The sequence below is a fragment of the Lemur catta genome, chromosome 6 (assembly GCF_020740605.2).
Source record: "Lemur catta isolate mLemCat1 chromosome 6, mLemCat1.pri, whole genome shotgun sequence".
Taxonomy (NCBI): domain Eukaryota; kingdom Metazoa; phylum Chordata; class Mammalia; order Primates; family Lemuridae; genus Lemur; species Lemur catta.
Window position 1 is genome coordinate 87983581 of NC_059133.1, and position 12333 is coordinate 87995913.

Genomic DNA, 12333 nt, shown 5'->3' on the forward strand with positions numbered 1-12333 from the left:
TATTTACTCTTCTATCTTTTAGCCTTGGGAAGAGCTACTTCTGCAGTTTCGCCAGGTGCCTGTAGGCAGCTCCATCCCCAGCCAACCTAAGTGCTTAAGGTACCCAGCAAGGCTGTTTTCTTGTTTCCACAGGTGCTATTGCTAAGCCCGAAGGAGGCAGTTTGTTGTAGGACGGGCTGGGGACAGAATTAGACCCTTTCCAGCATTCTTCAAGGAAGCTGCCTCCCCAGCTTTTCCTCTTTAACGCTTTCAGCAAACAGGTGGTCCCTTCACTGGTAGTAAATTCCTGGGTATTTTTACCCACCATAAACTCCATAAACAAAATGACGACGTTATTGGAAATGTCACACAACCAGGCATATGAGTAATGTCCCCATTAATCAATTTGCCAAAGAAAACAGCTTGCTATCTAAGCTTGTTTGGAGAGATGCTAGCTATGTGAAGGAAGAGATACTCAAGCATCTGCTTAAAAGTATACTGTCAAAATTTAAATGATAGATACCTGGCAATTTGGTGTGTTTTAAAGTTAGCCTTTCCCTATGTAAGACTGCGCCAACTGTACAGTTGACACTCAATGAAGTGTTACAGGAACCTCGCTATAATGCCGTGGGTAGCGCCTGTTGTGCCGGGGCTTGGGGAGAGACAACATGGAGTCCAAGAGAGATGCAAGTTTTACTCGATTTGTCACTATATTAAGAAATATCGTGCTCGCTTCGGCAGCACATATAGTAAAATTGGAACAATACAGAGATTAGCATGGCCCCTGCGCAAGGATGACATGCAAATTTGTGAAGAGGTCCATAAAAAAAGAAAAGAAATATCAAACTGGAAAGAAATCTTTCAGCCATAGTATGATTAATTCATTCTTTTATCCATCCATGCATGTATAAAACGTATCCAGCTGCTCCTTTTTACCAGACACTGTGCCACACACACTAGAGATATCAAGATTAACTAGATAGGGTCCCTATCCTCAAAGAGCTTACACACCAATGGGGATTTATTTATATTTTATTTACATGCCTTCTTAAGTATGTAAGCATATAAATTCAGGAGGATAGCATGTTATGTTTGATAATAAAGGTATACATAACACACAGAGAGGAACTAAGGCAAGTCTTTACTGAAAGACTGATTTCTGAACCAGGTCTTAAAGGATAAGTACAAGTTTTTTAAGCAGGCAAGAAAAGAAATATTTGCAAAGGCATAGTTCTGTGAAATTATAGTGGGGAACTGCAAATAATTAGGTTTGGGTATAACATAGGCATCCCAGGAGATGAGAGCAGTGTCAAGACCTAAGGGCAAAGAAGCAGACAGGTGATAGATGATGAAGCACTTTGAATGTCAAGCTTAGGAGTGTGAACCTAATTTGAAGGTACTTGGGAGCCACTGAAGGTTTAAGCAGGAGAGTGACAAATCTGGGAGAAGTTGACTCTTTCACATACAGGCAGCTCCTCAATACCTCTTATTTTATTTTGGTATATTTTATTACACTAGATTATATCATCTTCATAATATATGGTATATTTTGGCATGGTGTGCAAAAATCAAATATTGGAATGTAGGGGCCTAGCATATATTAAGCACTTACAATATCTGATGACTGAACAAAAACTCTGACATAAGTCTTTCACCCTTGGTCAGATGTTGGCGGTACTGGAGGACCACAGGTCAAGTGTCCTGACTTCATTTCTCTCCAGATTCTTTCTGTCACACACAAGCAACAAGTGACAAAGGAACTGCTGGGATGTCCTCAGAGATATGTAGTGCAGCTATATGACAATACCCAATATATGTTCTAGAAATTATCTTCATCCATTCTTCATCCAAAATTTTAACTTAATCTATTGTAATATATCTGGGACAGGACAATATTAACTTTTAAAAGTTAGTAAGACATGGTGTTCACTCTAGAGAAGCCTTTTATTTTCACCTTTGGTGAACCACGTCCATTTGCAAGGTGAGTGATACCTGTAATGGATATAGAGAGGACAGACTAGAAATTCTCAGTGCCCTTCATTTCCCCAGGCACAACTGTTAATATCTATTACCAAGAACTGACGGATGGGCAAACAGATCAGCAGACAGTGAGATTGAATTTAGACTCTTACCATTTACTTATTCAATAGAGTTGAACAAATATTATTTGAGAAAGTAGACAAAATTTTTAAAAAACCCTCCATGTTCTCTACAGAAATTTTCCTTAACCTGATTGAATTTATCTTTTTTATTTACAAAAGTAAAAAAAGCATTTTATTTCAAAAGTAATACATGCCCATGGGAAAAGATTCAAACAATAAAGTTGTAAGGTGAAAAATAAAACCTCTTTCCCCACCTCTCTGATGCACTCTCCATAGTTATTAATAACAACCACTGTATATCTTTTTAGAAGTTTTCTATGCACTACAATGAGTATAGAGATCTCTCTCCCTTTCATTTTTACACAAATAGTATTATATTATACACACCATTCTATATTTTTCAATTAAAAATATATATTGGAGGGTTGGGTGCCGTGACTGATGCCTGTAATCCTAGCACCCAGATACTTGGGAGGCTGAGGCGGGAGGATCGAGTGAGCTCAGGAGTTTGAGGTTGCAGTGAGCTATGATGATGTCACAGCACTCTACCCAGGGCAACAGAGCAAGACTCTGTCTCTAATAATAATAATAAAATAAAAATGTATATTGGATATTATTTCATATCACTGTATAGAACACTAACTCCTTCCTCTGTTGTTTTTCTTTCCTTTCTTTCAGAATTTACTTCTTGTTTTACTTTTTATTTTTACTATTAAACAATGCAGAAACACATAATTTTGATTATACATCTTTATGTTCTTGTGTGAATTTATCTGTAGGATAGATTCCCAGAAGAGGAACCTCTAGATGAAGTATATATGCGCTTGAATTTTTGACAAATATTGCCAAGTTTTCTTCCAAAAAGTTACAAATATGTGTACTTTCACCAGTAGTGCATGTTTCCTCACTTGCCAGCCAACATGTTTTGTCATTAAACTTTTAAAGCTTTGCTAATTTGATAGGTTAAAAATGGCATCTCATTGTTATTTTAATTTGCTTTTTTTTTTTTTTTTGAGACAGGATCTCACTCTGTTGCTTAGGCTAGAGTGCAGTGGCCTCATCATGGCTCATTGCAACCTCAAACTCCTAAGCTCAAGTGATCCTCCTGCCTCAGCCTCCTAAGTAGCTGGGACTCTACCCAGCTGATTTTTCTATTTTTTGTAGAGATGATGTCTCAGTCTTGCTCAGGCTGGTCTTGAACTAGCCTCAAGTGATCCTCCCACCTTGGCCTCCCAAAGTGGATTATAGGAGTGAGTTACTATGCCTGGCCTTAATTTGCATTTTTTGAATTAGCCATAAGGTTGCATATTCTTTTGTGTGTTTTTTGAGTACATTGATATTTCTTTTTCTGTGAACTACCAGTTCATGTTCTTTGCTCATTCTTTTATGGGTGGTTAGTCTTTGCCTTATAGATTTCTGAAAGTTCCATCTATACTAAAGGAATTAGAAGTTATATATGTATCATATGTGTTGCCCACTTTTCTCCCAAACTGTTTATTGTCTTTGATTTTATTGATTGTATTTTTTTATTCAGAAGTTTCCATTTTTAAGTAGTAATATTTATTAATCTTTTCTTTATGAATTCTGGGTTTCTTGTTATACTTATAAAAAGCCTTGTTCATGCAAAATTATATAAAAATTCATTATTTTATTTTAGTACTTTGGTTATTTCATTTTTATATTAATATTTGTCTTTACCTAGGATTTATTTTTTGTTTGTTTATTTATTTTTTGAGACAGAGCCTTGCTTTGTTGCCTGGGCTAGATTGAGTGCCATGGCGTTAGCCTAGCTCACAGCAACCTCAAACTCCTGGGCTTAAGCGATCCTACTGCCTCAGCCTCCCAAGTAGCTGGGACTACAGGCATGCGCCACCATGCCCAGCTAATTTTTATATATATATATTTTTTAGTTGGCCAGTTAATTTCTTTCTATTTTTAGTAGAGAAGGGGTCTCGCTTTTGCTCAGGCTGGTCTTGAACTCCTGACCTCGAGCAATCCACCCGCCTCGGCCTCCCAGAGTGCTAGGATTGCAGGCGTGAGCCACTGCACCTGGCCTAGCATTTATTTTTGATATGCAGAGAAAAATATAGATCTACTTTCATTTTTTCTAAAAGATGAATCATTTATTCCAACACCAATTATTGAATATTTTTCCTACTGATTTGGAAGGTTCCTTTTACCTTAAATTAATTTTGTTTACATGTGGGTCCATTTCTGGACCATCTACCTTTTTCCATTGATCTGCCTATATCTGCACTATCCCGACTGTTTTAATTAGTGTAGCTTTAGAATACATTTTAAAACCTAATGCAACTCATTTCTTCTTTTTTTTTTTTTGAGACAGAGTCTCGCTCTGTCGCCCAGGCTAGAGTGCCCTGACATCAGCCTTGCTCACAGCAACCTCAAACTTCTGGGCTCAAACAATCCTCCTGCCTCAGCCTCCCGAGTAGCTGGGACTACAGGCATGCGCCACCAAGCCTGGCTAATTTTTCTATATATATTTTTAGCTGTCCATATAATTTCTTTCTATTTTTTTAGTAGAGACGGGGTCTCGCTCTTGCTCAGGCTGGTCTCAAACTCCTGAGCTCAAACAATTAGCCCGCCTCGGCCTCCCAGAGTGCTAGGATTACAGGTGTGAGCCACCGCGCCCGGCCTTCATTTCCTTTCATCATTCTATTCTCGTGTTTATATTTCCAGATGATCGATACTTTCCAATAAAAATTTTAATTATATGCTGTGTACAGAGCAACAATGGCTGGTAAGATGATTTAATGATTCTTAATGGCCAGTACAATTTTATTATTGTTTTCATGTCCAATATTGCAGTGTAAACAACATTTTTAGTGGTGAAATTTTTATTGATATCTATTTTTCTGATTTGTCCATATGTATTACAAGTCCTCTTTGTGCTTCCCCCAAATAAACTTTTAAGTGAAAACTGCTTCACAATGTGCCAGTGCTTACTCAGTCACTGTCCTGAACCCTCTAAAATGCACAGAAGCACAGGCAGTACCTACTGAAAACACTAGGCCTGTGCTAGATGTGGATAAAGAAATCTCATGTTCATCAGACTTCTCATCCCACAATCAAGATAAGCTTAGGGTTTCTGAATTATCCTTTGTTCACTATTTTTTTCCTCCACATCAAGTATTTTCCATCCATGTATCCAGTTCTAGATGTAACTTTTCAGTCTTGGAAAATGAGAGATTTGCCAAAAAGCACTAAAGAAACATTTGCAATCTCAGTAACTGCAGTTGCTGTGGCCAAATTCTAATCCTTACGTGGTTTATCATTGGCTACGTCTTCCCTCTACCCATGCCTCTGCTTATTAAAGTCCACGGGCATGTTGAAGTCCTCCTGAAACATCTGTGAGTCACAGGGAGGGAATTTAGAAATGAAAAGCCAGAAAGTTCAGAAATTACAGCCAGAAGGAAATGACCAATGGCTTGTTGGCAAGCTCCATCCTTCCTCACCATCATCTTCCCCTCCTCTGCCCCTACCCAGGATCTGTAGGTTCAAAACTAGAGATCCTCTCTACAGGACTTGCCAAGGGAATTTCTCAGTCAGCTTCCCACCTTCTTCTAACTCTCCATTCATCTTGAAGCTTCAGGTGAGTACTATTTTAACCACTGCACACAGAAAAGGTCGAGAAACAGGGACCAATAGAATCCCTGATGAAACAAAATAAGAACTGGCCATGGTTGGTTTATGTGACCATGAGCAAACTCCAAAGATATAGCCAGTTGCCTTGTGAAATCATGAGCTCTTCCTTGCATGACCTTCTGCTGGAATGTCTTAGTTAGGACTGGGTTGGAGATTGGACTGAACCATCTTTGGATTGGTATCAATGAGTCACTGGTGGTAGCTGAGCTGAATCTAAAACGGGATTCAAATAGGCACAAGAGGGAAAGGAGGAGTAGAGAAAATGGCATTCCAGGTAGAGGGAAGAGTATAAACAAAGGCACGAAGATATGCAGCATAGGAGCAGCTGCGAATAAGTCAAGACTGTATTTTCAGAGTCTTAAATGCCAGGAAAGGAGTAGCAGGGATAATGTCAGTGAAGTAGGGAGTGGCCGGGTCCTGATGATCCTGGTATATCATGATCAAAAGCTTACGTTTTATCCTATAAATAATTTGTAGGGTTTCAAAGAAGATGAATGACATATAGTAACTGGGATAGTCCCACATATAAGTATCATAGTGATGACCTTACCAAAAATGTATGAGGCAATTTTGAAATTAGCTTAGTTCATAAAAGCTGGTGAGATTCTTGTCATATATGTGCTAAAGGAATATCATACCTATTATAAGATTGACAAAAAGATATCTGCATCTAGCTTCTTTGTTTTCTTTCTTTTTTCCTTTCAGGTGTTTTCAATGAATTCGCCTAGGTTCTTATGCTGGGTTATGACATAGTTGCATTTATTTATCAGAAAGATTATTCCGGTAACATTGTGGGAAATCATTTTAAGGCTATTAAAACTAGAAGTAAGGAAAAAAGTTAAAAAGTTTTCAGAATTGTCTAGACGAGCGATGACAGAGGCTTGAACAAGGACAGTAGATGGAGACATCCAGCGAAGACAAAACTAGCAGATTCGCTTGAAGAGACAGTATGGTATAAGATGGCAGCAATGAAAATGCACCTCACAGAAAGGTTCACATAACCCCAACTTCTGTGCTCTGAAATCCATCACTGCTTCTTACTGATCTTATGCTTCTCGAAGGCTGTTTTATGACTGAGTGCAGCAGGGAAGCTAAGGCAGGCTCACTCCTGGGAATGTGGGACTCCTCAGATGGCAACTTTAGCTCCAAGATGTTCCACCGTCCTTACAGAACTTCCTTAGTACTGCACCGCAGTTTAAGACTCTTCCACTCAACCTTCTTTCCACCCAATCTTCTTTCCTCCCTCCTGTTCTTTCTTTCTTCCTTCTACGTCTCGTGAGGTCTGCTGGCTCTCCTAGAGGACCCGGACTAGTGCTTATAGTGGGTAAGATTTGGGTTCCGGAGTTACAATAGCTTGGATGGTAATCTGGTGCCATTAATCAATCCTAGGTATGTTGGTTCAAGCAAGGGATTTAATCCCTTAAAAGTGCCAGTCTTCTCATCTTAAAATCATAATAATTGTTGTGAGGATTAAATTAATCAGGCTTATAAAGTACTCAGCAAAATATATGGCACATAGTAAGTCCTTGATAAATAAATGTTAGCCATTCTTATTACTAGACATGGGGGATGAAGGAGAGGAAGAAGTCAGGGATAATTCTTAAGTTTCTGGCTACTTACAATATATAAAGTAATCACAAATATTCCACTCAACTTAATTCTCCTTTTGCACACAGCAGATATCCTTTAGAGTACTACAGAGATTAGGAAGTCTTTCCTCCCTACTCCTAAATTTCTTGACTCCTACAGTTTTCAGCAGCTAATGGATGATAAACTATTCACTTACATATAGAAATGGACATAAAAGAGAATCCCCCAGATGCTGGAGTTTAGAGGGTGGCCTTTTACCACATTATCTCAATCACATCTAGTCCTGATAGGACAATCTATAGAAGATTATTCTGCCCTGTGGAGGAAAGACTCATTTTAGAGCTCCTTCGTGTAAAAAAAGAGAAAAGTTACCCAGCTTCCTTGAGGACCTGAAAAACTAAGTGGGGGAATTCTAAGTTAAATGCTTTTCATAAATAGAGTTTTATTTAGAACAATTTAGCTATTAAATATGAGATAGCAGGTACACTGTGAACACTAGCAAATGATCATTCCCTTTTTTAAACACTTACAAAGCTTAAGACAGAACCAAAATCCAAGTCATAGACCGGAATATGGAGTTAAAGCTAGCAAGATGGAATAGAGGGGGAAAATGCAAACTCCTGAACAAAATTTTAAGAAATTTACTGTATAAACCCAGGATACAGAAAATCTAGCTAAGCAGTAGTTTGTAGGAAAAATACCAAGGGTTTTATTTAGGCTAACCACCAGCACCATGAGAGCCAACAGTGTGCTTTTAGCTTGTAAAGAAATGAGTACAGTCCTAGGCTACATAGAAGCACAATATTCCAATAATGGGAAACCACAGCTTCCTTATCTGCAAAATTAGGGACTGGATTGGTGATTTCCAAGTCCCATACAGCTCTACTATTTAATGAGTATATGACTCTATGACTTAAAAGTTCTAGACTTACAATCCAGCATTTTCAGAAAATGATCATAGAAAAATATAGGTTTGATAAAAACAGATAATCCATTTCTCCGGTTAACTTTATAGCTTGAATGATCTACAGCATAGAAAAAACGAATCTTTTGTGTGCTGAACTGACCCACAGAGACACACCATGTCAAGCTTCACACAAAGCTATTTTGCTTGAGGTGGCAAGCCTGGGCAACCAGTTTTTCCTGAAGTTCACCTGATAAATACATTCATGATGAGCTGTGCTGTCATTCTTCTATCTTGCCATAGCCTTCGAGGGCCCCTCCCAAGCCACTGGGCTGCCTGTTGACATTGGTAATCAAGGATTTCAGAGGCAGACACAAAGGTCAACATCCATGGGCTGTGACAGAGAGGACTAAGAGCCCCAGCCCACAGGGCCCCTCACTAGGCTCTGCGGCACAAGGGCTGAGGGAGGGCCCGGATCCGAGGTTTAGCCACAGCGTAATAGGTAGTCTGTGATGGTTTTGTGGGTAACCAGTGAGCCTCCCCACTCCATCACCATTCTCTTCTAGATCCCTAATTGGCATTTCCAGACATTTTAAACATCGTTCGAGAAAAAGGGAGTAAAAGAGACCAAATCTTGGGAAAAGCAAAGCTTCAATAAAAATAGAATTCCAAATATTTCAGCTGGGATCTCTCTGTCTAGCTGAAAGAGATTTGGAGAGTGGATCAGAAGGCCTGAATCTCCTTCCCATTCTGCAATCAGCCAGGTGTATACACTTGGGCAAACCACTCAATAATCCTGGGCCCTGATTCCTCACTTATAAAGCAAGGAGGAACCCCACCTTGCTACTTTCAAGAGTGTAGGAGCCCCTTTGGGCTGCCCTAGGCTGCGGAAGACTCCTGATCTAGGAATAGGTTATATATTGAGCAGGAAAAGAACTGGATATAGGCTTGGAGTTGATTTGTGGTTAGAAGGCCCCTACAACCCCAAGGGCGTATCCAAAGGGCAATGAGGAAGAACTGAAATTACAGGATGCCTAGGTTCCTTTCTCAGGTGAGTCTCTCCTAGGTGTTGGCTGAGTCGCTCTATGTCTCACTTTCTTAATTCTGCCAGGCAGAAGAGGTCACAGAGGGTGGGGCTTTGGCCAATGTATCTCGTTCCCAATGTTCTGAAAAAAGGACAGATGGAGCAACAGAATGGCCAGAAGAGGAGTTTCCACTGCAAATTGAGCACAACTGACTATTCCATTTTCTTTCCAGAGCAGAAGGGACATAGGAGCCAGGTAGCCACGGCATCCACGGCTTCATAGGTCCCTCAAGCCCTTAGCACCACAGTCACCAACTTGGTCAAGGAAAGGGATCTTTAACAAAGAGGGGTGGTCCAGGGGATGCTAAATTAGATGAGCTTTTGGAGGTCTGGGGGATCCATAGATGATTATATTTTCAGGGGATAGGTCCCCCTTTTATTGTGGTAAAATGTATATAACATTTATCATTTTAGCCATTTTAAAGCGTACAATTCAGTGGAGAGCCCCTTTTTTGATAACTTCAGTTTTCTGCCTGTGCTGATGTAGACTGTGCACTCCTTGCTAGGAAGATTCCTGATTGCTTTGCAGAGTCAGAGTACAGGGTCACATCCAGTTAATCTGGGTTTGGCTCCTGCAATAGGGGAACACCCCCAAATGCCAGAAACAGGACAGGAAATTATTCCATGGTCATTTCTCCTTAACGCTGGTGAGATCTCGTCTGCTGCTGTGTCCTTTTAATTTTTATCTCTGCCTTGGCGCTAACTACTTGTCTTGACCTGTGGGACTGATCTCTTTTGTTATTCACTTTTATTCTCTGCTGACTCCTGGCTTATTCTGACTATTAAAAAACCTATTTTCGTTGGGATCTGACTGGTCTGCCCCTTCAGTAGTCCTCGTAGAGCGTTTGTCAGGTTTGATTGACAGCTCTCTACCTGAGCTCCAATCCCATGTCCCTGACTGCCTACTGACCATTTCCTTGGGAATGTGCTGGTCACTGTTCTGCCAAGCAGACTGCAACATGTTCAAAAACAACCTTCATTTTTTGTCACAAATCAGCTGCTCATATAACGTCTCAGCCCCTGTCAATAGTCCATTAAGTCATTTAGATACAGAAGCAAAGTCCTCTTTGATTTGTTGTCCTCTTTCATCACTCTCGGCCATTCAGCACCTGCTGTAATCAGGTTTTCCTTTAAATATTGATCTTTTTTTTTTTTTCTGAGACAGAGTCTCACTCTGTTGCCTGAGCTAGAGTGCCGTGGCGTCAGCCTAGCTCACAGCAACCTCAAACTCCTGGGCTCAAGCGATCCTCCTGCCTCAGCCTTCCGAGTAGCTGGGACTACAGGCATGCACCACCATGCCCGGCTAATTTTTTCTGTATATATTTTTAGCTGTCCATATAATTTCTTTCTATTTTTAGTAGAGACGGGGGTCTCGCTCTTGCTCAGGCTGATCTCAAACTCCTGAGCTCAAACGATCCACCCGCCTCGGCCTCCCAGAGTGCTAGGATTACAGGCGTGAGCCACCGTAAATATTGATCTTTTTTCTATCTTTTTCTCCCCCCATACCCATTTCTAGGGCCTTACCTCCTCTAATGTCATCTAGTGCTCATATCTGCTCTTTCACTGATTCAATTCCCTGTGACAGGCTGAGGCCAGACCAATCTTCATTAATGAAATCATGTCTGTTCAAAACCCTGAAGTTCTTCCCCTTCCTATCATATAGGCTTCCTATTCTTCTCAGGCTGTCAGTTTCCCCTAATTGGATCCCATACCAGACAACCCTTCTGCCAAGTGACTATACTATAATGGAAAGTTTAATGCACCTGGAGATAGCAGACCTGATTTCAAATCCCAGCTCTGTACTCAGCAGAATGACCTTGGGTAATTCACTGACACTTGGAGTCTTGAATCCTCATTTGCAAAATGGGGATAACAATGCCTATATCATAAGGAGGTTTATGAGAATTTAATGAGATAATAAGTGTGGAAGCAGTTTAGCATTGCGCTCAGAACCCATGCTTGAGCTGACTAATTTGGTTCAAACCAAGGCTTTTCTACACAGTAACTATGTGATCTGGAGCAAGTTCCTTAACCTCTCTGGGCTTCATCATTTACATCTTTAAAATGGAGACACTAACAGTGCATATCTCATAGGTTTGTAGTGATGATTAAATGAGATAATACAGGTAAAGTGCTTAACACAGTGCCTGACACATTGCAAGCTTTAAAGGTGTAAGATATTATGCAGCAAGAGTATAGTGCTTGACACCTAGTCAGCACTTAATGTGTTTGCTAAATTTGTTGACGAATTCATCCTATACATATGATTTTATTTCCCACTAAATCTTGCCGTGCACATTCTATGCCACCCTTCCTCCAAACAAGACTGCCTTGGTTTCTATGAATATATCTTCCACTTTTACCACCTTTGATTGTGGTATTCCCCATTTCTAGAATGTCATAATGACTATTCCCTGCCAATCCAAATTCTTCCCATTCTTTAAGATCTATTCTAAACTTTGCCTAGGTGAAATGTTCTCTCATTACTTCTGTACTTATCAATGTCTCACTTTTCCGAACCAGTTACCCTTGATTTAGCACTGATGCTATTATTCTTTCAGGTACACTTAGGTTTCCTGTATATTCATTTCATGTCTTCAACTAGTTTGGAAAACATTCCTCAGTTAGCTTTGTTTCAGAACACACAGTAAATATACAGTGACTGATAAATCTGCTAGGCTACCTTATTATCTCACATTATCTCTAGGGATTGTATTCCCAGATTAGGTTTATGGTGGAATTTGGAGAATGGGACACATATTTAGTTGTCTGAGGGTGGGGAGAGGTCCAGCATTCTGGAATAATTTTTCAGACTTAGAGTCTCTTATCAATAGAGTGGCCTATGAGAGTGGGCAGACACAGAGGGACTTGGGGATAATGAGTTCCTGTTACATTGAACATGGTCCTGTGGCTTCTGCCCAAGGTGTCAGAGAAGTGCTCAAGCATAGGCACCCTGCAGGTGAGGGGCTGCAAGCTGACCATTGCTGACACAGAAAAGTGTCCCCATTCAA

The 12333-nt window shown here is 40.2% G+C and overlaps 1 non-coding gene across 1 annotated transcript; it reads left to right on the forward strand.

The window, feature by feature from the left end:
- The first annotated feature begins 704 nt into the window (after positions 1–704).
- Positions 705–808, forward strand: LOC123640858. The gene has a single exon (XR_006736100.1). It is a non-coding gene; the product is annotated as a U6 spliceosomal RNA (small nuclear RNA).
- The last annotated feature ends 11525 nt before the right edge of the window (positions 809–12333 follow it).